The sequence below is a fragment of the Eschrichtius robustus genome, chromosome 16, assembly GCF_028021215.1.
Source record: "Eschrichtius robustus isolate mEscRob2 chromosome 16, mEscRob2.pri, whole genome shotgun sequence".
NCBI lineage: Eukaryota > Metazoa > Chordata > Mammalia > Artiodactyla > Eschrichtiidae > Eschrichtius > Eschrichtius robustus.
The window spans coordinates 15,646,343-15,673,556 of NC_090839.1; positions in this window are offsets into that span (position 1 = coordinate 15,646,343).

Sequence of the window (27,214 nt, forward strand, 5' to 3'; positions counted from 1 at the left end):
ATTAAATAAATAAATAAATTTATTTTAAAGAAAGCACATGCACATACATGTTCTTATCGGCACTATTTATAGTAGCCAGTGCAAATGTCCATCGGTGGGTGAATAGACAAAATGTTGTGTATCCTTATGATGGAATATTGTTCAGCCATAAAAAGGAGTAAAATACTGATACATGCTCTGACATGGATAAAGAAGCCAGACACAAAAGATCATGTATGGTATGACTGCATTTATATGAAATATCCAGAATAGCTAAATCCAGAGATGGAACACAGACTGGAGGTGGCCAGGGGCTGGGGGTGGGGGAATTACTGCTTAATGGTAAGGGGGTTTCCTTTGGAGTGATGGAAATGTTTGGGAACTAGATAGAGGTGGCAGTTACATAACACTGTGAACGTAGTAAATGATACTGAATTGTTCACTTTAAATGATTGGCTGAAAAAAATAAATAAATAAGGCTCTTTCTTGTCACTCCCTCCCCCCCCCAAAAAAAATTAAAATTCTGTTTAACAAAAGATACTGTTAGGAAAAGGAAAAGGTGAACTACTAGTTCACCGGATACTCCCTGCTTTTCTGACCCTGGGGAAGCTGGGGCAGATGAAGGAGATTGCTGCTACCTAAGGGGAAGTGAAGGCTTCCAGGTACCAAAGAGGTCTAGATTGGACAGTTTAGGAGGACTCCAAGCCCCCATTTCATGGGAGCAGCACTTACTTCAGGGACAGAATGTCCAGACTGTCCTGTCCTGTCCTTTTCTGTCCCACCCCACCCTAGCACTGCCCTAGCACTCCCAGAGCCTAACTTTTCTTAGGTTGTGGACAGATGCCAACAGTTCAAATTTTTCCCATGAAATGTGGGTCCATGCCCTTGGAGATCCGACTCCTATTACCTAGTGTATTTCTGGGAAATTGCAAATTCATGTGCATATGTGGGTTTTCACTTACGCCTGCATGTGTGTTTCTATGTGCCTGTTGTGTCTTTGTGGCACACCTGCTTGCTACTCAAGGCATGGTCCACAGACCAGCAGCGGTGGCGTACCAGAGAGCTGGAGAAATACAGCATCTCTGGCCCCACCTAAGACCTACTGAATCAGAATATGCATTTTATGATTCTCGTGCACAGTCAAGTTTGACAGGTCTGGCAAACCTGTTTGTAGCTGCCCAGGAGAGCTTATACTTTGTTTAGGAGAGAGGGTCAGTACTCATAGGATGGGTGCATTGGATTGCAGATCTGTATGTTTACAAGCACACCTATGCGTGTCTTTACATGTGTGATGAGGGGAGTATTTCCTGAGGGCCGACTATATTCCAGGCACCCTGTAAATTCTTAACACAATCATTTGTATCCTCTGTCTCGTTTGATTTTGTTGAAGACCTTGGGAGAAGCAGAGAGTAGGGATGATTTGTGCTGAAAGCCTTAAAACTACCCAAATGCTTTGACTCGATACATTCCACCTCTAGGCATCTGACCCAGCAGAGAAATCTGAATTAAAGAAAAAATGATTCATGCACAAGGACTTACATATACACATAATCTCTAAAAGAAACCAAGAACTGGAAATGACTGGTTTGTCCAGTGGAGTTACAGAAATGATGACAAAGCCTTGAAGTGGATAACAATGTAGTCATTAGCTGAGTTCAGCTAAACACTTGTTTCCTGAGTGGCCTTTCCCAGCCAAGTGCATGTTGTACCTGAGGTTGATAGAGCTGACGCCCCTGCTCTCACGAAGGTCAAGATATTGATGCAGTTTGTATGACATTGGGAAATTGTGTTATAACGTAAACCAGAAAAGAGGATATGAAATTACATATACAGTGTAATCACAGTCAAGGGAAAAACGCACTTGAATCAGAAAGAACAAGCCACACCTTCCCTCTAGGCAAAGCGTGGGGAGGAGGCAATAGGCCCGCCTGAGACCTCGGGCGCGCCTGGACACGTGGTCCTGTGAAAACCTTGGCTTGTCTTCTGTATAAAGTGTTTCTTATTCCCCATAGATTGCAAGAGCCACAGTTCAAAAGGAACAAAAGGGCTGCTTTGTGAAATAACGTCAATACTTGGCTGGGAGGATGGCTTTGCAAATTACGGGCAGTTTCGGAAAATGTTTCTCTTTGTGTAGATTTAGACTGTACACGATCTGAGAATTGTTTATCCTTCAGTCTGTCTCTCATCTCATCCACCCAATATTCACCTGACCTGCGGACAAATAAAGAAAATTATCTGCAATTCACAGCAGGTGTACTAACCATGTTGTGTCAATGCCCCCTCTGGATTATTTTGGGAAACATGGAATGCCAAAGACCTCACCAGACCATCCTGCTGTATTCTTCCCTTACCTCCAGCAAGGGTTATTCCAGACTAAGGACCCCAGGCTCAGGGAAATACAGTCCAGCCCATGCATCACCTTGCATCAGGGGGAGGAGGCCAAGCCCCGAAAGGAGATAAACTCCTAGGTTACACACATGCTGAAGAAGCGGTGATAGGGTTTTTTTTTCTACTTCTCCAATTTTTTGACAATGATCACTTTTAAAAAATGAAACTCTTATCAATGAGTTTAAAAATATTTGAGTCCAGAAATTCCTTGTTTCTCCAGTTCTTCTTTTAAAGACTTAACGTTTTTAGACCAGTTTCAGGTTCACAGCAAAATTAACAAGGTAGAGAGATTTCCCATACACCCCCTGCCACGACACATGCATAGTCTCCCCTATTACCAACATCCCTCACCAGAGTGGTGCACCTGTTACAGTCAATGAACCTACACTGACACATCATAATCACCCAAAGTCCATCATTTACAGTAGGGTTCCCTCCTGGTGTCGTACATTCTATGGGTTTGGACAAATGTATAAAGACATATATCCATCATTATAATATCATACAGAGTATTCACTGCCCTAAAAATCCTCTGTGCTCTGCCTATTCATCTCCCCCTTCCCAATCTCTGGCAACCACTGATCTTTTTACTGTCTCTGTAGTTTTGCCTTTTCCAGAATGTCATATAGCTGGAATGACACAGCATTTAGCCTTTTCAGATTGGCTTCTTTCATTTATTAATTCATATGTGTTTAAGTTTCCTCCATGTCTTTCCATGGCTTGATACCTTATTTCTTTTTAGAGCCAAGTAATATTCCATTGTCTGGATGCACCACAATTTATTTATCCATTCGCTTACCGAGGAACATTTTGGTTGCGTGCAAGTTTTGGCAATTATGAATAAAGCTGTTATACACATCTGTGTGCAGTTTTTTGTGTAGACATATGTTTCCTACTCCTTTGGGTAAATGCCAAGGGGCATGATTGCTGGATTGTGTGGTAAGTGTATGTTTAGTTTTGTAAGAAACTACCAAATTGTCTTCCAAAGTGGCTGTACAATTTTGCATTCCCACCAGTGATGTATGGGAGTTCCTGTTGCTCCACATCCTTGTCAGCAGTTGGTGTCGTCAGCGTTCCAGATTTTGTTCATTCTAGTAGGTGTGTAGTGGTATCTCACTGTTTTTCCTAGTTGCATTTCCCTGATGACCTGCGAGGTGGAGCATCTTTTTATATGCTTATTTGCCATCTGTCCTCTTTGGTGAGGTGTCTGTTAAGGTCTTTGGCCCATTTTTATTGTATTTTTGTTTGAATTTAAATTTATGTATTTATTTTTGGCTGCTTTGGGTCTTTGTTGCTGCGTGCGGGCTTTCTCTAGCTACTGCGAGCGGGGGCTACTCTTCCTTGCGGTACACAGGCTTCTCATTGTGGTGGCTTCTCTTGTTGCGGAGCACAGGCTATAGGCGCGCGGGCTTCAGTAGTTGTGGTGCACGGGCTTAGTTGCCCTGAGGCATGTGAGATCGTCCCAGACCAGGGCTCGAACTCATGTCCCCTGCACTGGCAGGCGAATTCTTAACCACTGTGCCACCAGGGAAGTCCGGCACATTTTTTTTTTTTTTTTTAATTTATTTATTTATTTATTTTTGGCTGTGTTGGGTCTTCGTTTCTGTGCGAGGGCTTTCTCCAGTTGCGGCGAGCGGGGGCCACTCTTCATCGCGGTGCGCGGGCCTCTCACTGTCGCGGCCTCTCTTGTTGCGGAGCACAGGCTCCAGACGCGCAGGCTCGGTAGTTGTGGCTCACGGGCGTAGCTGCTCCGCGGCATGTGGGATCTTCCCGGACCGGGGCACGAACCCGTGTCCCCTGCATTGGCAGGCGGATTCCCAACCACTGCGCCAGCAGGGAAGCCCCGGCACATTTTTAAAGTGAGTTGCGTGTTTATTTTCTTATTGTTGAGTTTTAAGAGTCTTTTGTTTATTTTGGATAACAGTCCTTTATCACGGGTGTTTTTTTGCAAACATTTGTTCCCAGCCTGTGGCTTGTCTTCTCATTCTCATAACATTGTCTTTTGCAGAGCAGTTTTTCATATTAATAATTTTTTTGGGCAATGATTATCTTGTATAATCTTCCTTAGGTCACATTTCCTGGGAAACGGCCTTAGGGGCAGATGTTTATGTGTAGGAGGGTTTCTGGGGAGTATTCTGAGAAGCAACACCTGCGAGAAGTAAGAGGAACACAGCTGGGGAGAAGAAGAAGTGGAATTGTGATTCATTGCAGCAAAGGCTCAGCCAGTCCCCTGGGGAGCTCTGGAGCTGGGAGGGTCCTTCAGAGGTGCCCCTAATCAAACTATGGAGCTGAGCCTTTGTACCCCAACATCAGCCAGTCTGTGGATACAGGTTGCCCCTGGGAATGAGGTGTAACCTTGGTTGAAACAGCTCACTATGGCCCAGGGAAATTCCCAGGGAGGGACTCAGCTCTCAGTGTCAGCAGCCAGCAACACCCCAGCAACTGATGGCATGAGTGCCTTCATCCTAAAGGGATCGGACAGCCCACTACAGTATCCACTATGTAATCTGAAAAAAAGTAAACTCGAAATAAAGAAAAAGAATATGGGGCTTGGAGGTAAAGATATTGAGATCTACCAGTGACTTACTCTATGATCTTGGGCACATCTTTTCTTTGGGCCTAAGTTTTCCCATCTGTACACTGAGACGGTGTTATTAGACTCATTGGGACCCTCATAAGTCACAATCACCAGGTAAGGAGGTGCCCTGGAAGCTGACCACAACAGCTGGAGAAGATGAGGCTGAAAGATAAAGAGGGGAACCTGTAGACACAGAGAGTTCATCAAACTCAACGACGTGGCCCATCCCACTGGGGCTTTCCCTCAAAGGTGCTTCTATGAATCATTAATTTGTAAAACAGCAGAACAAAGTGGAATCTTAAAGATCAACTGGATCATCCGTTTATTATACAAAGGAGTCAAGGAACATGGCCAATGTCACAGAATGAGTCAGCGGCAAAATTGGGAATCAACCTCTATTCCCGAAACCTGCTCAAGTGGTTTCTCAACACCCACGTTGCCTGTTCCTTGAGAGACTGAGTCAAGGCTTGTTTTGGTTCGAAGTAAGAGATACCCCCTCAAGCTAACTTCCCTGAAAGAAGAGCTATTTGAAGAGTCAGGATGAAAGAAAATCCCCCCATCCCCCAATCTTCTTAAAAAGGGAGAAACCAAGGGACTAGGAAGAAGCGATTTGAGCACAGAACTCCGTCAGTCAGTGAAGGATGGGTTCAAAACTTACCAAGAGGATTGGAAGGGCAGACGCTCTTTTAAAACAATAAGGCAGAATTAATGGACCACGTGCGATAAGATTGGATTCCTCCATATAGACCTTGGGAGGGTCTCAGAGAAAAATTAACTTTGTCGTCCAAATATTTGATTTTAGATAAGCTAGTTGACAATAAGTTCTAGCCAGAGTGGAAGACTGCTGGGAGACCTTACTATTCACAAGAGCTTTTCGATTCTTATCATTCTCAGCACCATGTCTCAGTTCCTTCCCCGTACCAGGGATGGCTGAGCCCGGGGTTCCTCCCTTTCAATTTCTACAGAGACCAAAGCCTCTAACTTCTTTAGGAGATGCCCAGGATATGGGCATAGACCTGGGAGTCTAATTGTTCTTTGTACAGATACTAAAACAGCACACCCCCGTTGAAACAATCTCCCTCTCTTTCCCACTCTTAATTTCAAAGCCTTTTAAACATTCTGCAGGGCTTCCCATAAATATCTCCTGCTGCAAACCATTAGCTTTCACCTTTCTCCAATTTAAGAATTTGATTTCCAGTTCTATATTGTAGCCAGTGGGTACAAATGATTTCTAGTTTCACCCGAGATGGTTTTTGAGTTTTCGTTTTTTGCTCTCCATGTTGTTGGGTGTGGCTCTTGGAAGAAAAAAAAGAGAAAGGTTTTTTTGTTTGTTTGTTTTGGTTTTTTTGAGAAAGATTTGTTTTATCCTAGAAGTACCTAGAGTGGGGACATTATATATTCATTTTGTTTTCAAGTATTAAATCCATTTTTTATTAATTAATTTTTTATTAGAGAATAGTTGATTTACAATGTTGTGTTAGTTTCTGCTGTACAGCAAAGTCAGTTATATCAATACATACACATATATTCACTCTTTTTTAGATTCTATTCCCATATAGGTCTTTACAGAGTATTGAATAGAGTTCCCTGTGCTATACAGTAGGTCCTTATTAGTTATCTATTTTATATACAGTAGTGTGTATATGTCAGTCCCAACCTCCCAACTTATCCCTCCCCCGCCCTTTCCCCCTTGGTAACCGTAAGTTTGTTTCCTACATCTGTGACTCAATTTCTGTTTTGTAAATAAGTTTGTTTGCACCCTTTTCTTAGATTCCACATATAAGCGATATCATATGATATTTGTCTTTCTCTGACTTACTTCACTCAGTATGACAATCTCTAGGTCCATCCATGTTGCTGCAAATGGCATTATTTCGTTCAAGCATTAAATCTTGAAGATAAATCATCACTTTCCATAGTCAGCACTACCAGTCCCATTTTTAATTCCTCTTCTATGAAGGAAGGCACCATCCTGCATTTGGTGCGTATTCTTTGGTATATACCCATAACCAGCTTGATATTTTATGTGTAATTTTAGAATGTATATGAATACTTCATACTACACATTTACAATAAGTTTTCTGTGATATGTCTCCATGGTGATTCATATAAATTTATTTTCATTTTTCTATAGCATAGCAAGCATATCAAAGTACGAAAATTTAACCATTTCACAAATGAGAGCCATCTTGACTGGTCTCGATTTCTGACTCTTTGGAACAATCTTATACTAAACATCCTAATACATGTATTAGGTTCCCATTGGCAGGTTATTTTGTCTTTCCTATGTCTCTGGAAGGAAAATCGCTAAATGATAGCTTATGTGAATTTTCAGTTTTATTAGGCATAACCAAATCACTCTTCTATGTGGTTGTACCAATTTACACTTCCATCAGCAAACTATTAAGAGTCTCTGAGTGTTTATATTGTAGACTTTTAATTCTTGCCATTCTGACCAATGAAAAATGGTGTTTGGTTGTTTTAATTGGCTTTTTCCTTGTAACTAGTGAGGATGAACCTCTTTATATGTCTATATACCATCTGTTATAATAATAATCTCTTATTTGATTGTCCATTCTATTCATAGTTCATTTATTCTAAGAGGTAGGTTGTTTTTCTTACTTATTTGTAAAAATTCTTCACGTATTTTTCATTCTATTTATTTGTCTGTGATAATCATTCCAAATATTTACTTCTAAGCTATCATTTGTCTTTCAACTCTTGTGTTTGTCAGTTTTGATACTGATGTCATCAAATTTAACCAGTCATTTTCTTAACTCCTTGTGCCTTGCTTACCCTGAGGTAAGTCTAGCATTTATTGAACCCCTAGTATGTGACAATCACTGAGCTATTCCTTTCACATGTTATCAACTCTAATCCTCATAATTTTATGAAATTGGCATTGTAGTCATCATTTCCATGTTATAGATGACAAAACTAAGGCTCAGTGGGACAAAGTCATTGCCCAAAATTACAGAGCCAGTAACCTATGGATGCAGGATTTAAACCCATATCTGCTTAGATCCATAACACTTTCTTTTTTCTACTTTATAGGTTTTGGGAGAAATCCCGCACATGCAGATATTTTATTCTTCATCTCACACCTCATATCCTAGACCAGACTCAATGAGTCAAGGAAGATAGAAATGCAGAGAAAACCTGGGACATTTATTTATTTACTAATCAGCAGACATTTCCTGTCGTATGCCAAGCTTCACGTTGGATGCTGGGGATACATAGATAAAACAGGCCAAATCTTGGCCCCCAAGGAGGTATTGGTCACAAAACCACATCTTAACCAAGGTGCTCTCATTTTTTTCCAGGCTTGGGGGGAAAAGGAAATCCCCAGACCACACAGACCAGGAAGTGCTAATCTTTTCAAACTGGCCCGGATGAATCTGTGGAAAGAAAATAAAGCAGAGCCTCAGCGCAGGAACAATTTAAGTGACCCTTATATCCTTCCTACCAAGAGGGTCCTTCTGCCACCAGGCCCTAAGTCCTTTGGGATACGTAAAGAGAGAGCATGGTGCTGGGATAGTCGAAACAGTGCCAGTCTTTGATCTAGGAATCAAGAAAAGAATCCAGGCTTTTCACTGGCTCTCTGCTGCAGTCTTCCCTCTGGTAAAATCAGGGCATTGGGCCAGATCTACATCTATGCATCTTACTAGACTTTCCTTTGGTTCCAGATAACCCAGCCAATCGAAGCCATAACCATAGCAACACTCTCTCAATGCACACAGCACTTTAAGTCTTAAAAAGCACTTTTACATTTAGTATCTCAGTAGATATAATTGTGTCCATTTTACAGATGGGGAAACTGAGGCTAAGAAAGATACAGTCAGTTGCTCATAGTCACACAGTCAGTCAGAGGCAGAGATGATATTAAAAGATAGAACCTTTGCCCCTTGTAACATGCTCCTTCCTCCTGGCTTATTCCAAGAAGCCTTCCTTCCCAAGACCCAGCATTACCTGTCACAGGCGCCCCCTGCCACTTCTTGTCTAAGGAACTCTAAGGGGTGAAGGGTGTTGAAGGGCAGAGGATCTGCTTGGGGGAGGGGGCAGTATTGGGAGACCTCAAACATCCTCCTTCACAAGCAAGGGCACCAGGAGGTTGAGACCATATTAGGATACAGGGGGATGTGGATCTTGCGAGGTCTTCTCCTTATCTTTAACTGGCTGTACACATGAATTCCTACACAGCCCCCTGCAACACTGGAGACCCTTCGGGCAGTGGCTGTCATTCAGGCAGTCGTTTATGGGGGTTGGGTCTCTTACACTGGCCAGTAACCACTGGACACTTCCCAGGAGTGAACTTAACTGGTAAAAACAAAGTCACAACTCAGAGGCTTCACTCCTTAGCACATCACCCAAACTCCCAACCCCATCTCCACCCTGTGCGTGGAAATCAGTTCTTCCCCAACCTCAGGACCAAAACTGAGGCTGGTGTATATCCTAAAGGAGACTCCTTCCCACCAAGGGGACCCTAACCAGTGTTGTATGTGTCTGACAGACAGACTGATTCATTATCTGATTGGCCAGCTAGCTGACTGGCTCACGAACTGACCCACTGTCTCCCTGAGAATACAGAGCTGGGGGTGGAGGATCCCTGGCTCTGTCCCAGCCTCCATCCCAGTTCAGAGGAGCGCTCTCTACTTCCTCAGGATGCGTATCCTCAAGTTCAAATCTCCTTGGTCCCGGTTTCCAGGACCCTACTTCCTCACCTGGATTTGACATGTATACAGGATCCATGCATTTGTGGCCACAATAGTCGTAGCAGCATTTTTGCCTTCTCGGACACTGCCAGTCATTCTGGCATTCAGAGGGTGCACATCTAAGGGACTTCACAGAATGGTCGAAGAAGGGGCAGATTCCAGTTTTATATGAGCCTGAAAGGTAAGAACAAAGGAGGAAGAAGAAGCTGATGCTGAGTCATGACCACAATCCTGGAGAAGGAATCAGCTTCCCAAGAGAGGAGAGAAAACCTAACCCAGGTGGCTGACCCCAAAGGAATAAAGGGAACCGTTAGGATTCCAGTTTCAAGGCAGGTGTGGGGCAGTGCCTAGCTCAGCCAACCACTCAGCCAAGAGGGAGTCAATGGCACAAGAAAGAAGGTATAGATGGTGGTGTGTTACTAGATGCTTTAAGAGGGAGACTTTGTAGAGTTTGCCAATTTCCATGGTGTAAATATTCCCATCATGGCTAATTTCAAGCTACCAATGTGACATCAACTAGCTCGCAAAAGTCTTGAAGATTTCACAATCAGCCATTGCAGGTCAGTATAGGCCAGCTCCAGTAAATGCTGACTAGAGCTTATAGTCAGGTATCCCTTGCCCGGGTTTGCCTGGGAGGGAGGCAGCACGGGACAGTGATAACAGGAGAGGCCACTCATCAGAGATTAAATAAAAGAGAACAGATCTACTGAGAAGAAGATAGAGAAGGAGAGAGTGACTGTTAAAATAAGAAACATTAAGAGAAAAAGAGACCAATTTGGAAAATTAAAAACGATAGTGACCAAAATCATGTGACAGAGAAAAACAAACCCAAACAAAACAGTAAAGAAGGAGCTATAGAGAAAGAAAAATAAGAAATACAGGGGCTGGGGTAAACAAGTCCATCTGGTGGAAGGTAAATTTCTGGATGTGCAGAAACTCCCTTAGTTGAAGTCCTCAGAGAGATGCTTGAAATTAGGGGCAATAGGCCCGACCATTGGAACAGTGGCTTCAAGGTCAGCCCCCAGGCTAAAAGGAAGAGGCTATTCCCACTCTGAGCTCTCACTGACTCAGGCACCTGGGTATGGCCTGAGAGAGTCCAACTCACCTCTGAAACCACCTTCCACAGCCCAGGGCATCAGGAATCCAAAGGCAAATATCACCAGGAAGACGGTAAGGCTGCTGGGCTTCATCCTGAGGGCAGGTGGAGCTGTGGTGGCCCGTGCTGGCTTCACCCTTTATACCCGCTCCTATGCGTGTGGTCCCGCCAGAATTGCCCCGAGCCTTCCCAGCTGCTATTTCATAAGCCCGACATTCAGGTGAGGACAGTGACCACGTCATCCCCAGTGTTGCTGGCTCTTTTCTGCCCTTAGGCAAGAGTGTGAGGCCTAGGAAGGGAAATGTAGGACTTGGAGGGGGAGGTGTCACCAGGCTGCTCAGGAAGCCATTCAGGAACAAGCTAGAGGACCTGAACCACCCACCTTTAGGGTGGAGTAGGGGAGGGGGCAAAGAGGGCAGAACAGAGCATTACAAAGGAGATTCGTAGGGTCTTCCCTGGTGGCGCAGTTGTTAAGAATCCACCTGCCAATGCAGGGGACACGGGTTCGAGCCCTGGTCCGGGAAGATCCCACATGCTGCAGAGCAACTAAGCCTGTGCGCCACAGCTACTGAAGCCCACGTGCCTAGAGCCCGTGCTCTGCAACAAGAGAAGCCACCGCAATGAGAAGCCCAAGCACCGCAATGAAGAGTAACCCCCGCTCGCCACAACTAGAGAAAGCCCGCGCAGCAACGAAGACCCAACGCAGCCAAAGATAAATAAGATAAATAAGTTAAAAAAAAAAAAAAAGGAGTTTCTTAGAAACCTGAAGCAATCAGCTAGCTGGGGCCTGTCTAAGTTCCCTGACTTTCCCACGCTCTGGGACTCTTGGGCGTTGCCACGTTTGTTGCCGGATTACCCAGCGTCACTCTCTTCCCTGAATGGCAGGTGACACTTTCTTTTGCTTTCTCCTGACGCTTTCTCTTGCTTTCTCCTGTTTCGATGTAATACCTGCAGTGCCAGTCACACACAGAATCCTTGCTGAATGACAGGTGAAGAGGGGACAGCAAGCAAAACCTCTTTGGGCCTCAGCCTTCCCAGCTGTGAAGGGGGAATAATAGTAACTGACTAGATCACAGAGGGGGACTTGAGTTGAAAAGGGTGGAAGGACATTGAAGGGTGAACACACTACCCCTTAGCACTGTGGTTGGAAGTGAAATTGATGTGAAGCCAATCACATTTAAGCCACATTTCCTGAGATAAACCAACAGGGCTCTTCTCAGCAGTCAGCTGAATAGTAAGTTAAAAAAGGAGTGTCAGTTAACATGCTCAAAAAATTTTCCCACACCCTAGAATTACCCCCACTGCTTTTTCATGATTATAATGGACATTTATTGGACATTGGCTACATGGCGAGAAATTCACATGCGACAATTCTAAACAGCAAAAGAAAGCCTATTAAGATGAAACCAAGGAAAAAATGCATGAAATACAGAAAATAGAATGTAGGAGAGGAAAAGAAGAGAGCCCCATGATGATGGTGACAGAAGATGCCAGCATGACAGCTGAGTGCCAGAAATACAGACAGAACAAACTAGAGGTTACCAGTGGGGAGAAGGGAGGGGGGAGGGGCAATATAAGGGTAGGGGACTAAGAGGTACAAACTATTGTGCATAAAATAAGCTACAGGGATATACTGTACAACCTGGGGAATATAGCCAATATTTTACAATAACTATAAATGAAGTATAACCTTAAAAATTGTGAATCACTATATTATACACCTGTAAATTATATAATATTGTACATCAACGCTACTTCAACAACAAAAAAATATTTTTAAGAAATTTAAGGAGAAAAAATAAAAGCATTACAAATTTGCTATTTAAAAAAGAAAAAAAAGGGACTTCCCTGGTGGCGCAGTGGTTGAGAGTCCGCCTGCCAATGCAGGGGACACAGGTTCGAGCCCTGGTCTGGGAGGATCCCACATGCCGTGGAGTGGTTGGGCCCGTGCGCCACAACTACTGGAGCCCGCGTGCCACAGCTACTGGGGCCTGCGAGCCTGGAGCCCATGCTCCGCAGCGGGAGGGGCCCGCGTGCTGCGGCGAGGGTTGGTCCCTGCTTGCTGCAACTGGAGGGGGCCCGCGCACAGCAACAAAGACCCAGTGCAGCCAAAAATAAATAAATAAAGAAGAAAAAAAATACAGAGCTACCAGCCCAGATTGGAGGGGGTTAGAGGGCTCCAGTAAATTCATCTTCTGGAAGGTGAAATTAATAGAACATCTATGAATATGATATAAATACACACACATATGAATACATGGAGGGGCGATTTGGGTGATTTGTGGTTCAATAGGCAATACGTACATAGAAAACCAAGCAAACGCAAAACCAGACAATTTTTTTCACATCAGAGAAAATTCAAAAGCTGTGCCAGAAGGGAAAAGTAGTTTGGTTTACTACATAGTTCAACTGTAACAAGTGTTTACATAGTCATAATACTGTAAACAGTAGTGCTGATCAAATCACAATTATCATATAACATTGATGGGAGGGAGGGGAGTGGAAGTGCTGGAGGTGTAGGGAGCAAAGAGGTGGACAAAAATCTCGTTTTCAGTCATGGGAAGTCAACGGATTATATCTAAAACTGAAAAGTCGAGATGTAACATTATTATTACAGCAATGAATATTACTTAGAGACAGGGAGACAAGTGTCAAGATGATAAACTAAAAGCGGTCTCCTCTACGGGGAGGGTGGTGGTAAGCAGCCTCTATGCTTCACAACATGCTTTGTAAACTACGTGACTCTTTAGTCTATCTGCATGTATAACTTTGACAAAAATGAAAAGTATTTAAAAAGAGAGCCTGTTGACTCACATAGCTCCCCATGAAGATGTACAATCACCCAGGTAAAGCACTAAGCATTATTCTTCTCACAATAGGGTTCTTTTATATGAAAGACTCTCTGAATTGGGAGCCCTTGGTGGCCTGTCTTTTCACTTACTTAACAGTGTTTTCTCAAAGAGCAGAAGTTTTTAATTTTGATGACAGCCCACTCAATATTTTCTTCATCATGCTTTTGGTGTTATATCTGAGAAATTATTGCATAACCCAAGGTCGCAAAGATTTTCTCCTTATGTTTTCTTCTGCAGGGTTTATAGTTTTACTTTTTGCATTTATGTGTATGATCCATTTTGAGTTAGTTTTTGCAAATGATGTGGAAGTATGGATCAAGATTCATATTTTTGTATGGGGAAGTCCAATTGTTCTGGCATCATTTGTTAAAAAGACTATTATTTCTCCAATGAATTCCCTTTGCACTTCCGTCAACAGTCAATTGGCTACGTATGCGTGAATCTATTTCTGCACTGTCTATTGATCTCTGTGTGTATCCTTTTGTCAATACCACAATGTCTTCATTACTGTAGTGCTGTGGACTGAATGTTTGTGTTCCCTCAAAATTCCTGTGTTGAAGCCCTAACCCCCAATGTTGTGGTATCAGGAACTGGGGCCTTTGGGAGGTGATGAGGTCAGGAGGGTAGAGCCCTTGTGGTGCATTTATAAGAAGAGATATGAGAGAGATGATCCTTCTCCCTCTGTCAGGATACAGCAAGAAGGTGGCCATCTACAAACCAGGAAGAGGAATCTCACCAGACACCAAATCTGCTGGTGCCTTGAGTTTGGGCTTCCCAGACTCCAGAACAGTGAGAGATAAGTTTCTGTTCTTTAATCCAGCCAGTTTATGTTATTTTTTTTATAGCAGTCTGAGTGGATTAAGACATGTAGCTTTACAGTAAATTTTTCTTTTCTTTTTTTAACATTTTTTAGCAATAAAGTATTCTTTAATTAAGGTCTTGATTTCAGCCAAAAATTTTGGCTATTGTTGATGATTAGATTTTATAGCTAACCCCTCTGTGCCCTGTCCATAGTCCCAGGGCACTCTCCACTCCAGTACATGCCAGTGGCATCTACTATAATCCTGCGATACTCTGCCTGAGGGGTTTCAGGGAGCAGCCGTCAGCAAATGACAGATTGGAGTTGGAGGATAAATACCTCCTCTTTCTCACCCAGGGTGGGAAATTCTAAGGCAGGTTCTATAAAATCTTCCAGAGTTTTCCAACAGGATGAGCCCCAGTTGCCCACAGCAGTAAACTTCTCAGCACTGCACACTTTTTGGCTTCCATCCATTCCCCATCTCACAAACCCATTCTCTGAAAAATGCTTCTGGATCACTTCCAAGTAAATTATTTGTCCTCAAATTATTGCCTCAGGGTCTGCTTCCAGGAGAACTCAACCAAAGATCTATCCCAGCATCTAGCTCAGTAACAGGCATGTGTAGACTGCAATTGTCGTCAGAAGGAGGATGATTTCTATACAGTCCGGGAACCTGACATATGGTATGTGTTGAATGAATGAAACAATAAATGATCCATTGAGTGAACCCATGAAGGAAGCGCTATTAGCCACGCTCCAATCCCTCCCTCCCAGTTCATGCCAGTCCTTGGGGACAGTCATCTGTGTCCAGATTTTTACAGTGTTCCTTGCACACATTTGGAAAAGATTCTCTGAAATATTCCAACAATCTCTAAGGGGAATGGAGGACCACTTCGCCATGAGGCTGGCTACTTGAGATAGTGGTCTCATGCCAACAAGTTGGTGGTGGGCAGCAGGGCTGAAACCTGCCAAATTGGGCCGAAAGATAGAGATTGGGAAACATGGTGAAAACAAGGGAGGATCACATCAACCACACCCTCTCTCTACCCGTCATCTAATGGATGACAACTGTGGCCATCAGATCTCCTCCCATCAGAAATGAGCTTCACAGGTGAATTTCTTCCTGCAGGGGTTTTTCCCTCTCCAGCTCTGCCCAGATGTAGCTTTTGAAATTTACATAAGGTTGGAATGCCCTCTCAAACATCCCCACAATTCTGTTGAGTCTGTGGATATAAACTTGTACAATGTTATGCCATTGGGACTTCGCAATTGTTTGTTAATGCAGCACGAAGTACATGATTTTGTGTGTGCTTGGATATGTATTTGGTCTCATATAATCATGTATGCAAACTGAAATAAGATATCCATTTTCAGATATCAGATTGAAAAGAGTTTTAAAGTCTGACAATACATTATTAAGCTGTGGGGAGACAGAGACATATATTGCTGGCAGAAGGGAAAATCGGTTCATCCACTTGGCAGAATTGCTTGTTTTTTTCTACAAGAACAACCTAGCCTTGCCAAAAGGAAAAACCTAAAAAAGCAATTTGAATTCTAAGTATTGTCAGGGAGGAAGAAATTTTTCTCTACCCTTTCTAGGTTCTTCCGTCTAGTCTATGAATTAAATTGACATGAGGCAGATTAACAGGTGAAAATCAAACAAAAGCTTAATAACACATATACATGGGAAAGACCCAGGAAAACTGAGTAACTCGCCAGAATGACTGAAGCCCTCACCTTAAATACCATCTTCAGCTAAAGACAAAGGAGGAAGGATGTTGGGGACAGCAGTTTGGAACTTCAAAGAGGAGGAAGGCAATTCATATGGAGATGGAAAAGCAAATGTTTGGTAAACAAATGTTTGCTGGGCCATACAGAAATAATGGACACATAGAGGAATTTTAAAAAACAGACTTTGCTAGGTTCCTTCCTGTCTACACACCTAGTTCATACTACAGTTTTCTCTGGTGATAGCTCCCTTCCTGGAACAGGTCCTCTATCTACATTTCTTTTATTTATTTTTAAATTTTTATTTATTTACTTATTTAATTGAAGTATAGTTGATTTACAATGTTGTGTCAGTTTTGAGTGTGCATCAAAGTAATGATTTAGTTATGCATGTATCTATGTCTATTCTTTTTCAGATTCTTTTCTCTTATAGGCTATTACAAAATATTGAGTATAGTTCCCTGTGCTATACAGTAGGTCCTTGTTGGCTATCTATTTTATATATAGTAGTGTGCAAATGTTAATTCCAAACTCCTAATTTATCCCTCCCCCTCTTTTCCCTTTGGTAACCATAAGTTTGTTTTCTATGTCTGTGGATCTATTTCTGTTTTGTATATACGTTCATTTGTATCATTCTTTCAAAGATGTGGTATATATATATATATATATATATATATATATATATATATAATGGAATACTACTCAGCTATAAAAAATCATGAAATAATGCCATTTGCAGCAACATAGATGGACCTAGAGATTATCATACTAAGTGAAGTAAGCCAGACAAAGACAAATATCATATGATATTGCTTATATGTGGAATCTAAAAAAAAATGATATCTACATGTCTTTTAGGCAATTAGAGGGAAGGTCAAAGGTTCTTCCTGAGTCTTTTGGGCCTTAAAAATAATCAGCCTAAATTAATCCTCATGCCAAAGAGGCACAATTTGTGGTGGCAAATTTTGCTTGCCTACAGTATATATAGCTTAGGGGAAGAGCATGCCCACTGGTACTAGGATTCATGCTATAGGAGAGAGGCTCTATGTTAACACCCACTCCCAGCTACCAGGGCAGACTCTATGAATCACAGATGCTGGGTATGTAGAGAGAACCATGTGCTTTTATCCATTCTCTGATCAAAACACATTTTCTGTGCTCAGCTCTTTTTTGGGTGCCAGGGATACACAAAAGACCAGGCACAAAGGAAGTATTCATGGTAGAACCAAGGCTTCAGTTTGGAACGCCCGGTATTACAGGTTTCGTAGGGGTGGACTCCCTGGATCACTCATACCAGGAATCCTCAGCTTTACCACATGGGCAATAATCCGTCTGCAGAAAGAACATTCGATCAGAGCTTCCACCGTGGGACAGCCACCTTACCTCCAGGTCCTCCATCTTAAGGGGGACCTCTGGCCGTCAAATTCCAAGACCACTTGGGGCAGGAAAGAAGAGGCACGAGGTGGCAAAATGAAAGGATCCCTGGTCTTGGGGTCAATCCTAGCTATTCACTGACTCAGGATTCTCATCAGGAAAGTCAGGACACTGGCTGGAGGAGTCTTGAGGGGCCCCCAACTCTGGTGGTGCTGCTGGGCTTTAATCACCCAGAACCCAGAGGAGGAAATCAGTGCCCACAGCGCTTTATGGATGACAAAGCCCTGTGTAGGATATCATACTGATGAATGTGATCATGTCCATTTTGCAGAGGGAAAAACTGAGGTTCAAAGAGATCCAGTCATCCTCCATAATCATACTGTAAACAAAAAGCAGTTTTTATTCCAATTCAAGGTTCCTGTGCCCTGGACCACAGCTGCCTGCTTCTTTTCCAGTCCAAGATGACCTTCCTTCCAGGGCCTTCGGAGGAGTCTGGGAGAAAGCACCGTGCCAGGTAACCCTGTGGGAAACCTTGCCTGGGACAAGGGTGGTGTTAATTGCAGGTAGGCCTTGCAAAGGCTCTGCCAGAAAAAGCTAGGCAGGCAGCCCCTCCCCATAGGTCTTTGGTGCCGGAATGCTGAGGCCAGCTGGATCGAAGGACTTTGATCTGAGCTTGGACTTCCTCCTTACCCTCTATGGGGTAAATACATTGCTTGCCTACACACGACCTTGCAACATTTAGAAACACTTCTGCACTGGCTGTTGTTGACATTCATCTCAGCAGGAGGACGTTCTGCAGTTGCTTTGCACCACAAGACACTTTCCAAACTTCTCCTTAACTGACAGAGCAGGGCTGCAGGTTATAGTCTGGAAGCTACCTCCTGACCCATCAAAGCTGCTCTCTCTTCCAGGGCTCATACCAAAAATGTCTGAGATGGGAGCACTGCCCCAGGTGACTGGCTGCATTGAACACCGTTGGTGCCGTGACCAGGTTCCTTCAATACCTTTGATTGTCTCTGTATGGCTATGACCCAGATTAGTGTTTTGCTGCTAAGGACTCACTCTGAGACTTTGCCCAGAGGAAGAACCAAAAATGCCTGGGACTTTATGTGATCTCTCCTCAGCTCCTAGGCAATGTCTGACCAGTATGGGAGTACAAAATCCCTGTTTCTAATGCTTCAAAGATCCCTGTGGGATCAGGCTGAGGCTAGGACTTTCTCTGAAATCGTGCCATTGCTTGGCTTCTTCCCCTCATCCCCTTACAAGTTTCTCCTGGGTGCTCTTGAGCCCTTGGCTTAAATTTGCTTCTAGGAGAACACACCTGAGACGTTGACTCTGTGGGGGCTCTTGCTGAAGGACTGGGAGTGGGGATGATACTGAAGGACAGGGAAGCCTAGCAGAGGGAAAAGGGCAGAGAGCCCCTTCCTGTGGGTCTGGACCAAGTGGAAGATGGACTGGGGACGTTGCAATAAGCCTGGATCTCCTCTTTAGCTTTCATGAGGGAACACACATGTGCCCACACCTGCCCTTGTGGCCCTCGAGGTTATTACCCTGGCACTAACTGCCCTTCTTACATTGGTGAAGCGGATAGAGTCCCTGCCCTTGCCAGACACTCCTGGGCATTTCCCAGGCTCCGCCTCAACTGGACAAGGCAGAGCTGCAGGTTACTGCAAAACCCCAGCCCTGGGTCTGTGCTTTAACAAAGAATTCAACCCTTTCCACATCTCAGACCCCAAACGGAGGTCCACACACCTCCTGAAAGAGCAACTGATTCCTCCAGGGTCCCTGCAAGCAGTGCTGGTAGCTGGTGGCATGTGGCACTGATGGACAGATTGTCTAAATGACTGACTGGGTCACCAACTGACTAACCCCCAACTGAAGTGGACACCTAGATCCAGCGGGAACTACTTTTTCTGGGCAGGACCTTCTCTTTGGAATCTGAGATGTCTATAGAATTCCCAAGTGATGCAACAGAGGCCAGGGCGGTGTCTCTTCTCCCTGGGCACTGCCCATCATATGGCATCACTGGGGAGGAACCTGCAGACGGATTATTGCCCGTGTAGTGAAGCTGAGGATTCCTGGTCTGAGTGATCCAGGGAGTCCATTGTCACATCTCCTAATTTTTCTTCAGTTGTCAAATCTCTCTCTGCCCCCCTTTTACAAGGGTACTTGTGATGACATTTAGGTTCATCCAGATTATACAGGATAATCTTCCCATATCAATAATCAATATCCTTAATTTGACCACATCTGCAAAGTTCCTTTTGCCATATAAGGGAACATTCACAGCTTCCATGGATTAGGATGTGAGCATCTTTGGGAGCCATTATTCAGCCCATTAGTCATTTCCATTTTGTTTTCTATGAGGCGCCTCTCCAGGAGTGTTCCATTCTTTTGCTCCAGTTTTGGGGTGTTCTTTGCCGTGATCCTGGCAATTATTATCTTGGCTCCTTTCCTGTATTATTCCTGGATTTCATCTCTCTCTCTCTCTCTCTCTCTCTCTCTCTCTTTGTTGTTACATCCTGCATTTTATTGAAGCACATTCTCCAGTCGATTCCTGAGGAATGGTACATAGGAAGAAAATATTTTGAGACTTTGCACTTTGGGAAACATCTGTATTTTACCTTCACACTTGGTTGATATTTTGGCTTAGAATAAGATTATAAATAATTTCACTCAAAATTTTGAGAATATTGCTTTTGTTCTGATTTCCAGTGTTCGTACTGAGAAGTCAAATGCCATCCTGATTCCCCATCCTTTGAATGTGATGTGACTCTCTCTTTCTCACCCATCTCATAGCTTATAGAATCTTCTCTTTATCCTTGACGTTCTGTTTCACAATGATTAGCCTTAATGTAGGTGGTTTTTGTTTTGTTTTGTTTTGTTTTATGTTTGTGAACTGGGTACTCACTAAGCATTTCAATTCTGGGATGTTTTATAATTCCTTTAATAATTTTACCGCCACCATTTTTGCGATTCCTTTTCAGAAAATTTCGTTAGCCAGATTTGATCTTAATGATTGATTCTCTAAATTTCTTATTTTTCCATCTTATTTCCATCTCGCTAACTTGTAATTCTAGTCTCTGAATGGTTTCCTCATATTTATTTTCCCCCACTCTTTTTAGAATTTTTAACTTCATCTGTCATTATTCTTATTCTTTGATTGTCCTTTTTAAAAACTATCATTCATGTTGCAGCAGTATCTCTTCTCCTCTGTTCCCTGCACAACCTCTGGTTCCTCTGGTCCTTTGTAACTCAATGATTTTATCTCTTTTGTGTTAGAAGTGTTGTCAATTGCATCGTAAACTTTAGCATCTGCCCTACTTAACAGCCTGTACCAAAATTTTGATTGGAAGCTTTGTACGCATGGCAGAGGTTCATCAAATGGTAAGCTTCACTATAGGAAAACGGGATCACAAGTCAGTTTTTAAAGTTTAGAATCTCCTGTCTCCTGCAGGGGCGTTAGAGGTATAGCAAGGATAGTAAGGGTCAGGGAGAGTGATGTCCTAGGAGATTAACTGCCCCATACACAGACAATCAAAAAAATCCAATTTGACTTCCTGCCTAAAACTAAGTTCCCCTAATTCCTGAGTCTTTTCAGATTCTGTAGGAAGACTTAGCTTTCTTCCCATTGTTGTCTCCCGGTATAGAATGTAAGGTTTGACCTTCTTCCTATTGGTGAAGTTAATTCCTATTCTTCTCTCCACATTGCTTTTTAAACATCAGGTGCCAAGAACTGAATTAATCATAATCCTTAGTTTGTGACCCACTATCATAGGTTCCGTGCATGCTCAAATATAAAAATACACCACAGATTAAAGATACAAGAAATATACTACACACAGTAAATGTAATATTATAACAGAGCCAAGATCGAATATGTTTATCATAAAAATAAATGTAAATGGATCAAGCTCATCTATTAGAAAAGCATTTTTAGATTGCCTCACAAAACAAAACCTAACTTCATATTGTATAAGAGATATCTTTAAAAAAGTGATTTAGAAAGTCTACAAATAAAGGGATAGGTAAAGATATAACAGATGGAGGTGGATGTTGTGATCTCAATATCAGACAGGGTAAAATTCAGGAATAAAAGGATTATTTGAAATAAAGAAGACACATGCTAGCAGACACAATTAACAAAGAAGAATATCCGTTGTTAATATCCATGCAAGAAATAAAACAAGCACCTTAATAAAACAGAAACCATTGCAAGTGCAAGAAGAAGTAGAAACACTCTAAAAATAAGAATTCAAATATACACTCACATCAAGACAGTAAAGATGCAGAAGTTCTAAACAACATAATTAATTAAGTAATCTTATAGATATACATTGCATTTTGAACACTGGTAACAGAAACTATACCTGCTTCTCAAGCACCTGTGAACCTGAATAAAGGAAACCTCATTTTATATGGAGTCAGGAGGCCAGAAGGGGGAAGCCCTCACACACTCCCACTAGAGGTCAATTATACACCTCAACAGGAAGAGATGGTTGATTCCTAGCAAGAAGGTGTCTCTATTTTATTACGCCAGCAAGAGGGAAGTAGATTTCTCCTTGCCCAACAAGCCCAGCCAGTGGGAACCCTCACAACTCAGCCAATGGGAAGCCATCACACCCTGAACTCTAGCTTTCCTCCAAAGGACTTTCCTTCAAAGCACCCATACTTAACTTCCTCTTTTTTCTCTATAAAGTAACATTCCTCTCCTTTGTTTGCTGGACTTGCCTGTGGTTTTTGCTATAGCATGCTTGTCCTGAATTGCAGTTCTCTGCTATTCTTGAATTCATTCATTTTACTGGTAAAATAACTGACTGCTTCCAACACACAGAACATTCATAAATATTTACTATGTACTAGGTCACAGAGAAATCTCCCAGGCTTCCCTGGTGGTGCAGTGGTTAAGAATCCACCTGCCAATGCAGGGGACACAGGTTCGAGCCCTGGTCCGGGAAGATGGCACATGCCGCGGAGCAACTAAGCCCATGTGCCACAACTACTGAACCTGTGCGCTAGAGCCCACATGCCACAACTACTGAAGCCCGCATGCCTAGAGCCCGTGCTCCACAACAAGAGAAGCCACCGCAATGAGAAGCCCGCACACTGCAACGAAGAGTAGCCCCCGCTCACCGCAACTAGAGAAGGCCTCCGCACAGCAACAAAGATCCAATGCAGCCAAAAATAAATAAAATAAATAAATTTTTTAAGAAAAGAAAGAATCTCTTGTAAGTTTCATAAAGTAGAAACAATACAAACAATATTCTCTAGTAGTAATGCAATGTCATGAGAGAGTAATAATAATTTTGAAAAAATTTCTTCCTAGAAATTTAGAAACTCTCTATAAATCAACTGTTGGGTCAAAGACAAGATACGAATTTCTAACAATTACTGATAGTGAAAATGCTGTGTATTAGAATCTAAGTGATGAGTTAAGCAGTAATCAGAGGAAAATTCATAGTTTTAAAGATGAATAGCAAAAAAAATTGAAAGGGTGAAAATAAATGAATTAAACATCAAGCTTAAAAGCTTAAAAGGAACACAAAAGTAAACCAAAGTGAAACAAATCTAAAACACTGATAAAGAAAAAGCAGAAAATAATGTTAGAAATCCCCAAAGTGTAGTAGAGCTAATAAATAAAATACTATCTTCAGAAAAAGAAATCCATAAAAATAAATAAATGACCAGCTAATCTAATCAATAAGTAAGAAACCACAAATACACAAAATAAGAAATGGCAAGGGAAAATAATTATCAAACAAAAAATTTCTAGAATCATGAGAGATTTATTTGCACAGAATTATGCAAGTAGATATATAATTTTAGATGAAATAAATAATTTCCTAGGAAAGTATCATTTACCAAATTTTACCCCAATAGACATAGAAAGTGAAAACAGACCAATTTCTACACAAGAAATAGACAGTATTGAAAAACTATTCCATATGTTTCGACAAAGGCTGCTCTACAAGCCTTCAAAGACACATAATTCCAATATTGTTTAAATGATTCCAAAGTGTAGAAAAAATAATTTTCCAATTCTTTTTATGAAGTAGCTATAAACTTGACACCCAAACTTGGCAAAAATTACATAAAAAAGAAAACTATAGATTAACTTCACTAATGAATATTAACTCAAAAATCCAAAATTAAATTTAGCAAGCAGAATACAAAATATATTTAAAAAAATAATTCATCATGACCAAATAAATACAAGATGGTTAAATATTAGGAATTCTTTAATATAATTTATTATATAAATATATCTAAGGAGAAAAAAATGATAGAATTTATTCTCATAGATGTTGAAAAGAACTGCAGAAAAGTAAACGTTCATTTATTTTTAAAAACCATATGCGCGGGCTTCCCTGGTGGCGCAGTGGTTGAGAATCTGCCTGCCAATGCAGGGGACACGGGTTCGAGCCCTGGTCTGGGAAGATCCCACATGCCGCGGAGCAACTGAGCCCGTGAGCCACAATTACTGAGCCTGCGCTTCTGGAGCCTGTGCTCCGCAACCAGAGAGGCCGCGATAGTGAGAGGCCCGCACACCGCGATGAAGAGTGGTCCCCGCACCGCGATGAAGAGTGGCCCCTGCTCGCCGCAACTGGAGAAAGCCCTAGCACAGAAACGAAGACCCAACACAGCCATAAATAAATAAATAAAATTTAAAAAAAAAAACCATATGCGCATTTGATAAACTAAAAAATGCACTAACACCTTCTTAATAGAGAATCTCAAAGGCTTTTCCATTAAGATTAAGAAGAAGATGAGGATGTCCACTAACTTCACTACTATTTCATATTGCATTGGAAGAAATAGCCAATGTATTGCACAGGATTTTAAAAATTAGAAATAAAATTATCATTGTAGATAACATGATCGTGTGTCTATAAAAGCCAAGAGATTCCATGTCAAATCTAATGTGTATAAATGATAAAATCATTTAATAATATTTTATATTAGCATCAAAAATCCTTGATGTTCTTACACATAAACAAGAAGTTAGAAGATTTAGTGTAAGAGAACATCCCATTTACAATACAACAAAAAACTTAGACACTAGAAATAAATGCCATGGGAAATTATCAAAATTTTAAAATATTTCTCAAAGACTCAAAAGTATACTTAAATGGGAAGACATCCCTTGTCGTTGGATGGAGTGATTACAGCATAATAAAAATGTCAAATTTCTTCATTAATATAATGTCAATAAAGTACCAATAATTTTTGAGGAGTTGATTCTAAACTTCATATAAAAGTAGGAAACCCCTAAAAAAGAAAACCATCAAAAAGACTAGCCTTACCATATGTTAGAAGACACTATAATGTCCCTATAGTTAAAGCACTGTGGTATCGGTATATGAATAGAAAACTACACATTGAAACTATACTGTTTCCTGCCTGCCAGACTGGCAAAAATTCAAAAGCTTGACAACAAACTCCACCAACAAGGCTATGAAGAAATAGTCTTTCTCAGACATAGCTGGTAAGAATCCAAAATAGTGCAGTTCCTGGGGATGGGAACTGAGCAATGTTTAACAAAATTACATGTTTTTATCCTTTCAACAGTCTAACTTCTAGGAATCTACCCTGAAAACATATGTCAATGATCACGCTAACATAATTTGTAACGTCATTCGTAATGGCAAAGGATTGCTTATCTGTGCAGGACAAGGAAATGGGATGAATAAACTGTGATATATCCACACAATAGAATATTTGGGCACTATAGAATGAGGAAGTTCTCTAAGAGCTGAGATGGAGTAATTGTCAGTTATATTGTTTAGTGACAGCGATGTATAAAGTAAGATATCCTTCATGTAAGAAACAAATCTAAATAAGAATATATATATATATATATATATATATATATATATATATAATGAAAATAGAAGAAAGATAAACCAGAAAGGAATAAAATTGTTACCTATAAGGGTTGGGTGGAAGTGGAGTGAAGGATAGGGATGGGAAAAGACTTCTATGACTGTATCTTTTTATGTAATTTTGGTTTTCCCTCCAGCTTTATTGAGGTATAATTGACATAAAACATTGTGTAAGTTTAAGGTGTACAATGTGATAATTTGATACTCTTATATACTGTAAAATGCTTACCACAATAAGGTTAGTTAGCACATTCTTTATCTCACATAATTACTATTTTATTGTAATTTTACCACTTTATTACAGTGAGAACCTTAAAGCTCTACTTTCATAGCAACTTTCAAGTGTACAATACAGTTTTGTTAACTGTAATCACCATGCTGTACATCGATCCCTGAAAATTACTCATCTTTTGGGGGTAACTTATTCATCTTCTGACGGGAAGTTTGTACTCTTTGACCATCGCCCATTTCCCCTACCACTCAGCCTCTGGCAACCACCATTCTAAGCTCTGTTCCTGTGAGTTCGATGTTTTTAGATCCCCTGTTTAAGTGAGATATTTGTCTTTCTTTGTCTGACTTATTTTACTTAGCATAACGCCCTCTAGGTCCATCCATGTTGTTACACATGGCAAAATTTCCTTCTTTCTTTTTTTATGGCTGCACAATATTCCATCATGTATGTGTACCACTTCTTCTTCATCCATTCATCTGTCAGTGAATATTTAGGTTGTTTTCGTGTCTTGGCTACTGTGAATGTTGCTGCAATGAACATGGGAGTACAGATATATTTTCTAGATAGTGATCTTACCTCCTTTGGATATATACCCAGAAGTGAGATTGCTGGATTGTATGGTAGTTCTGTTTTTCATTTTTTGAAGAACTTCCATATTGTTTTTCATAGTGACTGTGCCAATTTACATTGGTGCCAACAGTTCATGAGGGTTCCCTTACTCAACAACACTTGTTATTTCTTGTCTTTTTGATTATGGCCATTCTAACAGATGTGAGGCAATATCTCATTGTGGTTTTGATTTGCATTTCCATGATGATTAGTGATGTTGAGTTCCTTTTCATGTACTTGACATTTGTATGTCTTCTTTGGAAAAAAGACTATTCAAGTCCTCTGTCCATTTTTTAATTGGATGGTTTGTTTTTATTTTTGCTATTGATTATATGAATTCTTTATAGATTTTGGATATTAGCCCCCTTATCAGATATACGATGTGAAAATATTTTCTTCCATCCCATAAGTTACCTTTTCATTTTGTCGATTGTTGATTTTGCTGTGCAGCTTTTTAGTTTGATGTAGTTCCACTTATTGATTTTTGCTTTGGTTTCTCTGATTTCGGTGTTGTATCCAAAAAATCATTGCCAAGACTAATGTCCAAGAGTGTTTCTCTATGTTTTTTCCTAGTAGTTTAATGATTTCAGGTCTTATGTGTAAGTCCTAACTCCATTTCAAACTAATTTCTGTGAGTGGTGTAGATAGTGGTTCAATTTCTTTCTTTTGCATGTGGATATCCAGTTTTCCCAGCGCCATTTACTGAAAAGACTATCCTATCCCCACTGAGCCTTCCTGGCTCCCCTGTCAAACATTAATGGACCATATATGTGAGGGTCCATTTCTCAGCTTTCATTCAACTGTGTCAGAGAGGTACTGTCACCCGCCCGAGGCAATACGTCAGTCAGAGGCAAAGCTAACATTCAGACCTAGGTCTCATGAGCCCTGAGCCAGGGCTGCTTCTCCAAGCTTCTCCAGGTCCTCTCCCTCCTGGGGCCTAGGTGAGAGGTCAGGCATAGAAGCACTGCTAATGTGGTCCTCTGA